We start from the raw sequence: 10,143 nt of genomic DNA on the forward strand, positions 1-10,143 counted from the left end.
AACTGTGTAGTTATGTACGCATAAGTTAGTGTGCATGAGTATGTTACTGTACGTTAGATAGCACAATAATTGATTGTGGTGACGGACAGTTCTGGTGGAAACAGGAGAGTTGAGGTGCACATTGAATTCTGCCGTGATTTGATCAGCCGTGGTTTTATGTTTTTTTGGATACAATCCGGGTTAGCACCCGAACATCCCTTTCAGACAGCTTCCTCTTACAGCGTCCACAGTTAATCCTGTTGGATGTGGTTGGTCCTTCTTGGTGGTTTGCTGACATTACCCTGGATACCGTGGCTCTTGATACATCACAAAGACTTGCTGTCTTGGTCACAGATGCTCCAGCAAGACGTGCACCAACAATTTGTCCTCTTTTGAACTCTGGTGTGTCACCCATAATGTTATAGTGTGCATTGCAATATTTAGAGCAGAACTGTGCTCTTACCCTGCTAATTGAACCTTCACACTTTTACTGCTCTTACTGGTGCAATGTGCAATTAATGAAGATTGAACACCAGGCTGCTCCAATTTAGCCATGAAACCTCCCACACTAAAATAGTGTGTGTGAGTATGTTAGTGTGAATTATTTTGAGTTTGAGTGCGTGCTAGTGAGTGTCTAGGAGTTACTGTGCTTGAGTATGTCAGTAGAATTATTATGAGAGTGGGTTTGCTTGGCAGTTTGACAGTGGGTGTGATCTCATTTATTTTACTTTAATCCTGAATATATGGAGATATTTGGAGTGCATTATTATTATTATTATTATTATTATTATCATGATATTCTGGATCATTGCCTTCTATTACAAATCTGATACAATTCTTATATTCTTTAAAATCTCAGTAAGGGTAGTGCCATATCATATAATATGCAATAATAAAATAAAACATTCGTTTTTTTTTTTGAATAAAACTACAATGTTCATTTTACTCAAACATAAACCTATAAAGACCAAAATCAGAGAAACTGATTCAGAAACTGAAGTGGTCTTTTCATTTTTCCAAAGCTGTGTATATATATATATATATATATATATATATATATATATATATATATATATATATATATATATATATATATATATATATACGTATATATATATATATATGTATATATATATATATATATATATATATATATGTATATATACGTATATATATATATATATATACGTATATATATATATATATATATATATATATACGTATATATATATATATATACGTATATATATATATATACGTATATATATATATATATATATATATATATACGTATATATATATATATACGTATATATATATATATATATATATATATATATATATATATATATATATATATATATATATATATATATATATATACACAGCTCTGGAACAAATTAAGAGACTATTTTAATTTCTAAATCAGTTTATCTGATTTCACTATTTAGAAATCAATATTTAGAAATCAATATTTGGTGGAATAACCCTGGTTGGTTTTTAATCACAGTTTTTTTTCATGCATCTTGGCATCATGTTCTCCTCCACCAGTCTTACACACTGCTTTTGGATAACTTTATGCTGCTTTACTCCTGGTGTAAAAATTCAAGAAGTTCAGTTCAGTTTGGTGGTTTGATGGCTTGTGATCATCCATCTTCCTCTTGATTATATTCCAGAGGTTTTTAATTGGGTAAAATCAAAGAAACTCATCATTTTTAAGTGGTCTTTTATTTTTTTTCCATGTATATACATATATAGTTTTATATATATTTAGTTTTAATGGTGTAGAGGCGTCTATCCCCCTTCACTGCTGTTCTAATTGTAGTTACAGCTGCAGCAACATTTGGCCGTTTGAGTTATGCTCTGTAAAATACGAGCTATAAAATATGAGCTCATTAATAGAGGCACTTGATTTGATTGCAGCCGGGCTGTAATGATGATTTTCTCCCGCTGATGTTGGCGAAGCTGCTGCTGCGTTTTATTTTTCCCAAAGTTTTATTGCCACAAGAATTGATCTGATGGAATCCGTGCTGCTGTAAATAATTCACACCGAGCAAGGCTTTCACTGGAGAATACACACTGGAACACTCACTCTTAGCAGGGCTTAGCCGGGTAACGCTGCCTGACCCGGTCCACCTCCGCCTCAAACACACACACACACACACACACACGCCTTTACACACACACACACTCACACTCACACCTCTCGCACTGACACGCACCCTGGGAGAGCAAGCCATGATGTGGTCAAACAGCATAACATATGACCCTAAGGGAAGGCCAGAGGCAATGCTGTGCCTGTTTCTCTCTCACACACACATATATATATACACACACTCACTCTCTCTCTCACACTCTCACTCTCGCTTACACAGGCAGGCTCAGGCAGATAAAACAAGGTTACACAAATATGTACACACACACACACACACACACACACACACAGTCACACACTCAGAATTTATCTCAATATTCTTTCAGCACCACACAAACTCCACCGGATATCAAAATGATAAATTAATGATTGTAACCATAAAAAAAAAAAAAAAATCAAAGAATTAAACTACATACAAAAAAATTTTAATCGAATGAATAAATCAATAAATAAGGGGGGGGGGGGGGGATAAAAAAAACTGAATGAAATAATTTGTGTGTGTGTGTGTGTGTTGGTGTGTAAATAAAATAAATAATAAAATAAATAAAATGTGTTTAAAATATCCTAAAAAAAAAACCAAATAAAATAAAATAATTCTAAATACAAACCACTAAATGGCTAAGTACATTCATTAAGTATATACGGATTGAACATAAACATATATAACAAAAATATTTAAAAACTAATAAAAAATACTTAAATAAAATGGCTGTATTAAAATAAAACAGTAAAACGAATAAATAAAGCAAGAAAGAAATCAAAGCAAAAACACAAAATAGCATGTACTATTAAATGTTATATTGCATGTGTTTGTAAATAAATAGAAATATGTATTAAAATAAATAACATGTATTTTAAATATCCAACAAACAAACAACAGTCAAATACAATTTTAAATAAAAATACAAACCACTGAATAACATCTAATATTGCATATAGCACAATAATTATTAAAAATACATTTCCAAATAGTAAATAAAATGAAAATACTTAAATAAAATAATATTAGATTAGATTTGACTTCTTACAGTATCTGGACATGCAACATAAAAACATATAGAAAAAAGGCACACATTCTTTTTTTTGTGGAGTAAATTACTGGAAAGTGATCAAATTCATCATTTTATCACCTAAAACTATTAAACTATTAATAACAGTATTTTTGTTAACCTAATAAAAGTTTGAATTCAGGTTTGGGTTTCTAATCAGTAAAGTGGTGTATGTGGTTATTAATAACTGCTGTGATTGACGGTGTGTGTGTGTGTGTGTGTGTGTGTGTGTGTATGGGCAGGCTGAAGTGTATTATTCAGTATTCAGGAGTTCACTGAGCTTTTCCTGTCCTCTACCAGGTGAAGCAGCTCCTATACGAGTGTGTGTGTGTGTGTGTGTGTGTGTGCGTTGTCAGTGCCTCAGGCAGTCTCTTGTTTCACCGGGAGTGATATCCTCACACTGATGTTCCCAAAATTACAGCCAACCAGCTCCTTAATCACTGCGCCTCCAAAAGAGCCGAGCGCCACCGCTCCTCTGAAGCTCCATCTAAAGAAACAATAGAAATATATCCACCAAATATCCCCTCCAATCCCCCTACAGATATCACACACACTCACACACACACACACACACACTTTATCACTGTGTTAGAGTGTGTGGTGTCTGTGTGCAAGTAACAAAGTAGAAATACTTTGTTACCTTACTTAAGTAGAAATTTACATGTTTTAATCTGTTGTTAAATATACAATATTGTTACTTTTGTACTTCACTATTGTAACTCGCTTTGGATAAAAGCATCTGCCAAATGCAGAGGTGAAAAGTAATGAATTACATTTACTCGCATTACTATAATTAAGTAGATATTATCAGTAATTTGTAATTTTTTAAGTAGTTTTTAAAATAGGTCATTTTACTTTTACTCAAATACATTTTGACACAAGTAATTTACTTCGCTACATTGGAAAACGTCCCGTTACTGAGTAAAAAATTAAATGCTGGGGGAAAAAAAACTAATTGTCTGAATTAAAAAAGAGTTTTGAGTTTGAGTTTTGTTCTCCATGGTCGTGCAGTTGTTCTTGAACATGTTTTATAAGGGTGTTCTGAACAAATAATGCCTAAAGATCCAAATTATTATTTGGAATAATAGTTAATTAAAAAGATTTAATTTATGATTTGTACTTTTTTTACATCAAATAATTAAAAGTAACTATGTAACTTTTACTCAAAGTACATTTTAAATTGAGTACTTTTTTACTTTTACTCGAGTAGATTTTTAGATGGGTACTTTTACTTTTACCTGAGTAGAATTTTAGCAAAGTAAAGGTACTTTTACTTAATTACAAATTTTCAGTACTTTTTTTCCACCTCTGGCCAAATGTAATGTAATGTAATGTAATGTAATGTAATACTCAACAACAGCTTAAAACATGTACGTTTATGTTATTATAAGTATATTTTCTTATATCAATGATTAAAAATATAAACATTCTTAAATATATGACTGGGTGGTGTTAAAAAAACTGAAGTTTTACAAAATTAAATGAGGATGGACTTAATTAACACATTAATTCCTGGTGTATTCATGCACTGAATAAAGCCTTCATTCCATTCATCTTCATTCATTTATACAGACATTAGTTAATGGTGACTGATTTAACCTTACAGTTATTAATACATAACTTGTGTATTTGTTCCTGTATAATAACTCATGACTTCTTCTTTAATGAATGCCTGAATTAATGTCATGTCATGTAACCTTATTATAAAGTGTTACCGATATACTTTAGTGTAGTAATTATTTTTTTGACGACTTTTTACTTCTACTCCTTACTTTTTATGCAGTTATCTGTACTTTCTACTCCTTATATCTTAAAAATAGCCTTGTTACTCCTATTTTATTCCAGCTTGATTTGATTCCGTCTGGTTTACATAAAAAAAATAGATATAAATAAAAGCTTGTAGCTGGATAACAAGCATAAACATATACCATTCAGACCCTCTATTGGTTTGTATTTGATGAGTTTAGGTGTAGCTTATGAGTTTAGAGGTGTATAGGTGGGTAATCCAGGTCCAGAAAGTAAAAATCCATCCCAGGATTTTGCTCCAATTGCCTTGCTTAGCTCTGGAGCTAATTGGACTTAATCCCTGGGATGGATTTTAATTTATAAGGTCATTTTTCCACTTACATTACTTTTACTTTTTTACTTAAAGTAGTTTTAAAAGCAGTACTTTTATACTTTTATTTAAGTAAAGAAAAATGAGTTTATACTTAAAAAAAATACTACTACAGAAGTATTTTTAAACCCCAGTATCTATACTTCTACTTGAGTAATTAATGTGAATACTTTTGACACCCTTGTCTGTGTGTGTTTTTATACAAAGTGTCCCGACTTAAAGTCAGTAAATCAGAGAAAAGAAGGGTCCAACACAATAATCTGAAAGCAGAATCATTTCTGAGTGGAGAAGAATATGGATAAAATATAGTGTTTTTAATGGTAACAGTGTGCTGAAACCACCATCCCTGCTAAGCCTAATAATATATTCATTCTATAAACTGGGGTGTCGGGTCGCTTTTCGCAGGAGTCCTTCTTCTGGCCACGTCACACGTCTTTACGAACTAATGTCACACGTACAGCATCTAAAAGAGGATGCGGCTCAGTTTTACTGAACGCGAGCGGCTGGTGGAGCAACGGGGACTTCAGAAGAGGAAACTCAGAGCTCAGTAGCTTTATATTATATTCACTCATAGTAAAACCAAAGAAATGAAGAAGTGAAGTTTCTGACTAAGCGTTCTCTCTCTCTCTCTCTCTTTCTCTCTCTGACTGAACATAACCTGGAATCGGATTCATTCGCTCTGAAAGGAGACCGCATCACACCCACCTAGTTTAAAATTATTCTAAATCCCCCAAATCCCAAAACTTACAGACATCAGCTTTAAACATTTGGTGAAATAAATGGTAACACTTTATAATACTGTTCCATAGTTAATAGGTAACTAAGCAGGAACTAAGCAGTAACTAATTAGTAGTGCTGCATTAACACCTAAATATTTTCTATTAACTACCAGGGAGTACTGAATAATTACTCAGTAGATAGTACTGAACTAATGATTATAGTAGTTCACTAATAACTCCACAATAATTACTGAGACTTACATATCTCCCAGAGAACTACTTACTAATGATGTCTTCTTTATAATAACTATTCATTAATTACTGCTCAAATCAACATTAACTACTGAAAACCCTTACATGCCACCTCTGGAACTATAGATCTAAATCAGGCATATTTGAGTTAAATGCATAATAATTGAAAGCATTTTTGTATTAAGCAAGTGACACCATTTGTAGTAGTGGTAACCTTAATTACCTTATTATCCTCAGTTCCTTCCAAATATTAGCAACATATAGTAAAATACTACAGTGTGTATTACTCTGCTTAACCATCATTTTTGGAAGAAAAAAACAACATTATAACGTAATATTATTGCATAGAAGACATTGATGAAAGTTCTCCAGAAGGCATCTAAGACTCTAAGAATGACTGTAAGACTGTAATAATGTAACAATCATTGCTTTAATATTAGGTATCAGCCTTATAAAAGTGCATCTTCAGCCTTTGCAGTCTCACAGAGATTTATTTCACTGCGCATTATTAGGGTAATTACGGTAATTTCACAGCGGACGCAGCTCTCCTGGTCCTTCGTGTAAATTATCTGCTGTGCTGATGCTGCTGATGGAAGAGGATTTAGAGAGACTCTGCTGCTTTCATATTTCTGTATTTGATTGAAAATAAACTAGTAATCAAGATATTGAGATCTTTTCCAGCTGATTTTACCCCCGGATCAGAGGAGGACTCTTTGTGGGTTGTTAAACAGCTTTAGGATGTGTGTTAGCTAGCTAAGTTAGCTAAGTTGTGTGTGTAATTAGCGTTAGCCAGCTAAGTTAGCTAGGTTATGTGTGTGTTAGTTAACTGGCTAAGTTAGCTAGGTTATGTGTGTGTTAGTTAACTGGCTAAGTTAACTAGGTTATGTCTGTGTTAGTTAGCTAGTTTAAATGTGTGTTAGTTAGCTAGGTTATGTGTGTTTGTTTGCTAGCTAAGTTAACTTTTATGTGTGGGTTAGTTAGCTAGGTTATATGTGTGTTAGTTAGCAAGCTAAGTTAGCTAGGGGAAATGTGTGTGTGTTAGTTAACTAGGTTAAATGTGTGTGTGTTAGTAAGCTAGGTTAAATGTGTGTTATTATTATTATTATTATTATTATTATTATTATTATTATTATTATTAATGTATATTTCCCTTTATAATACTGTGACTTGATCTGCCGTAACTCCTAAAGAAGAACACAGTAACTCCTCAGTAATTAGTAATTAGTTAACATGTTTCTCACTTTATAATACTGTGGTATGATTTACAGTAACTCCTAAAGAAGAACACAGTAACTCCTCAGTAATTAGTAATTAGTTAACATGTTTCTCACTTTATAATACTGTGGTATGATTTACAGTAACTCCTAAAGAAGAACACAGTAACTCCTCAGTAATTAGTAATTAGTTAACATGTTTCTCACTTTATAATACTGTGGTATGATCTGCAGTAACTCCTCAGTAATTAGTAATTAGTTACCATGTTTCTCACTTTATAATACTGTGGTATGATTTACAGTAACTCCTAAAGAAGAACACAGTAACTCCTCAGTCATTAGTAATGTGTTACCATGTGCTGCTGTTAACTCCCGAAAAAAGAAGACAGGGACCCCTTATTAATTATCTATGAAGAACACAGGGACACCTAGTCCGTTATCTAACACAAATATTTATTCATTTAAACATGAATTCCCCCATAATAAGGATGTAGGACACAGCCTAGAGTAAAGCTGTATGTGAGCCATCACTTCTACTGAGCACATCTCCAGGAGGACTGAAGAAGAGCACAGGTTTAGAATAAACACCTGTAACACACTCACAGAACATTACAAAAAATGGGGGTTAAGCAGACTACTGCACATTTCAGTGTGTCTAACATTTGGAAGATATTGAGCATACTAAGTTAAGTAAGGTTAATATATGATAAGTGGTGTCACTGACTTTAATATCACCACTGATAGAATAACCTGCAGCAGCAGATAAACACACTGATAGAGGCTAGCGGTCCGGCGCTGTGGAATTACCGTAATTACCCTAATAATGCGCACTAAAAAACTGTGAGACTGCAAGGCTGAAGATGAACGTTTATAAGGTTGGTGCTTAAAATTAAAGCAGTGACCATTAAAACAAAATTGAGTACAGTCAGTCTTATAGTCTTAGAGTCTTCTGGAGAACATAAATAATGTCTACTATGTAATAATATTAAGTTATAAAGTTTAAGCAGATTACAACACACTGTAGTATTTTACTATATGTTGCTAATATTTGGAAGATAATGATGATAATAAGGTAATTAATGTCACTACTACTACAAATGGTGTCACTGGCTTCAAATATGCCTTTAATATCACAACTGATCAAATAATTGTTTGTGTAGACTGATTTAGATCTATAGTTCCCCAGGTGGCATGTAAGGGTTTTCAGTAGTTAATGTTGATTTGAGCAGTAATTAATAAGTAGTTATTATAAAGAAGACATCATTAGTAAGTAGTTCTCTGGGAGATATGTAAGTCTCAGTAATTAATGTGAAGTTAATAGTGAACTACTATAATCATTAGTTCAGTACTATCTACTGAGTAATTATTCAGTACTCCCTGGTAGTTAATAGAAAATATTTAGGTGTTAATGCAGCACTATTAATTAGTTACTGCTTAGTTCCTGCTTAGTTACCTATTAACTATGGAACAGTATTATAAAGTGTTACCAAATAAATCAAATGGTAGAAATACAACCCTAGAGCACTAGAACTCAGGGATATGATGTTTAATAGTGAAAGTAAGAGCTTTGCCACACACACACACACAATGCAGTGAAGAGAAACTCAATGTATTAAAAGGACTAAACAACTGCGTTGTTTAGTTAGTAAAAGCACGGGTTATCAGTGAGCATAACCAATAAAAATTACTTCAGTTTACTAGAGAGCATAAAGATCAGACTCTGAAACAATGGCAGAGGGTCATGTGAAGGTCTGGTAAGTCCAGATTTACCCTGTTTCAAAGTGATGGAGCATCAAGGTAAGAAGAGAGGTGGCTGGAAGAAGTGATGCTTAACTACCTATTTTTTATTTATTTAACCCTTTTAAACCCTGCGTCTATTACAATTACAAGTTATGTTGCACATGAAACTAATTGAGACTAACTGTTGTCCCTGTTTTTGCCTTGAACTTCTATGTCCTGTGTTATTAATATACATCATTATTTGTGTGTTGTCTCTTTGGATAAAAACATCCGCTAAATACAATAGAATATAATGTAATTTAATGTAATATTACATGGATTGTTAATGTTTAACTACACAGTTATTAGAGACACCATATGTTTTTCCCAAAAATTGATAGTGCACTTTATAATCTGGTATTTAGGTGCAGTAAAGGCACTTCGCTGAAGTACAGCGTTATAAGCATTAGCATTAGCTGCTAACTACAGCACTAGCTCTTTGCCGTTCAAAGGCGAGTATATTGAGCGGTAGTCTGCATGTTCGCTGTGTTAAAACAAGCTACGTGGGATGAACTGCTAGCTGAGTGGCCGGCATTTACCTACCGCTAGCCCTGCAGTTAGCGGCTAATGCTAATGCTGCTGCACCTAGCTAGTGCTGGAGAAAGTTCACTGAAAACTCACCTTTAGACAAAACAAAAATGGAAATCTAAGTTTAATAAACTAAATAAACATTTATTTAACAAAAACAATTTTTTTTCAACAGAGAAATCTGTGTAGATTAACATCCAGCGCTCATTTAACTTTAAAAGAAAATGTGTTTTTTTAAGAATTACAGTTTTGTTTACTTAGACGCTTCTCCCAGATTCCCCAGTAGAGGGGAAACATAGAAACCCTTGCTCACTTTAATGTAGGCATCCTTACTATTCGGTGTGTCTTATTA

Source organism: Astyanax mexicanus, chromosome 7, assembly GCF_023375975.1.
Source record: "Astyanax mexicanus isolate ESR-SI-001 chromosome 7, AstMex3_surface, whole genome shotgun sequence".
In the NCBI taxonomy this organism is placed as follows: domain Eukaryota; kingdom Metazoa; phylum Chordata; class Actinopteri; order Characiformes; family Acestrorhamphidae; genus Astyanax; species Astyanax mexicanus.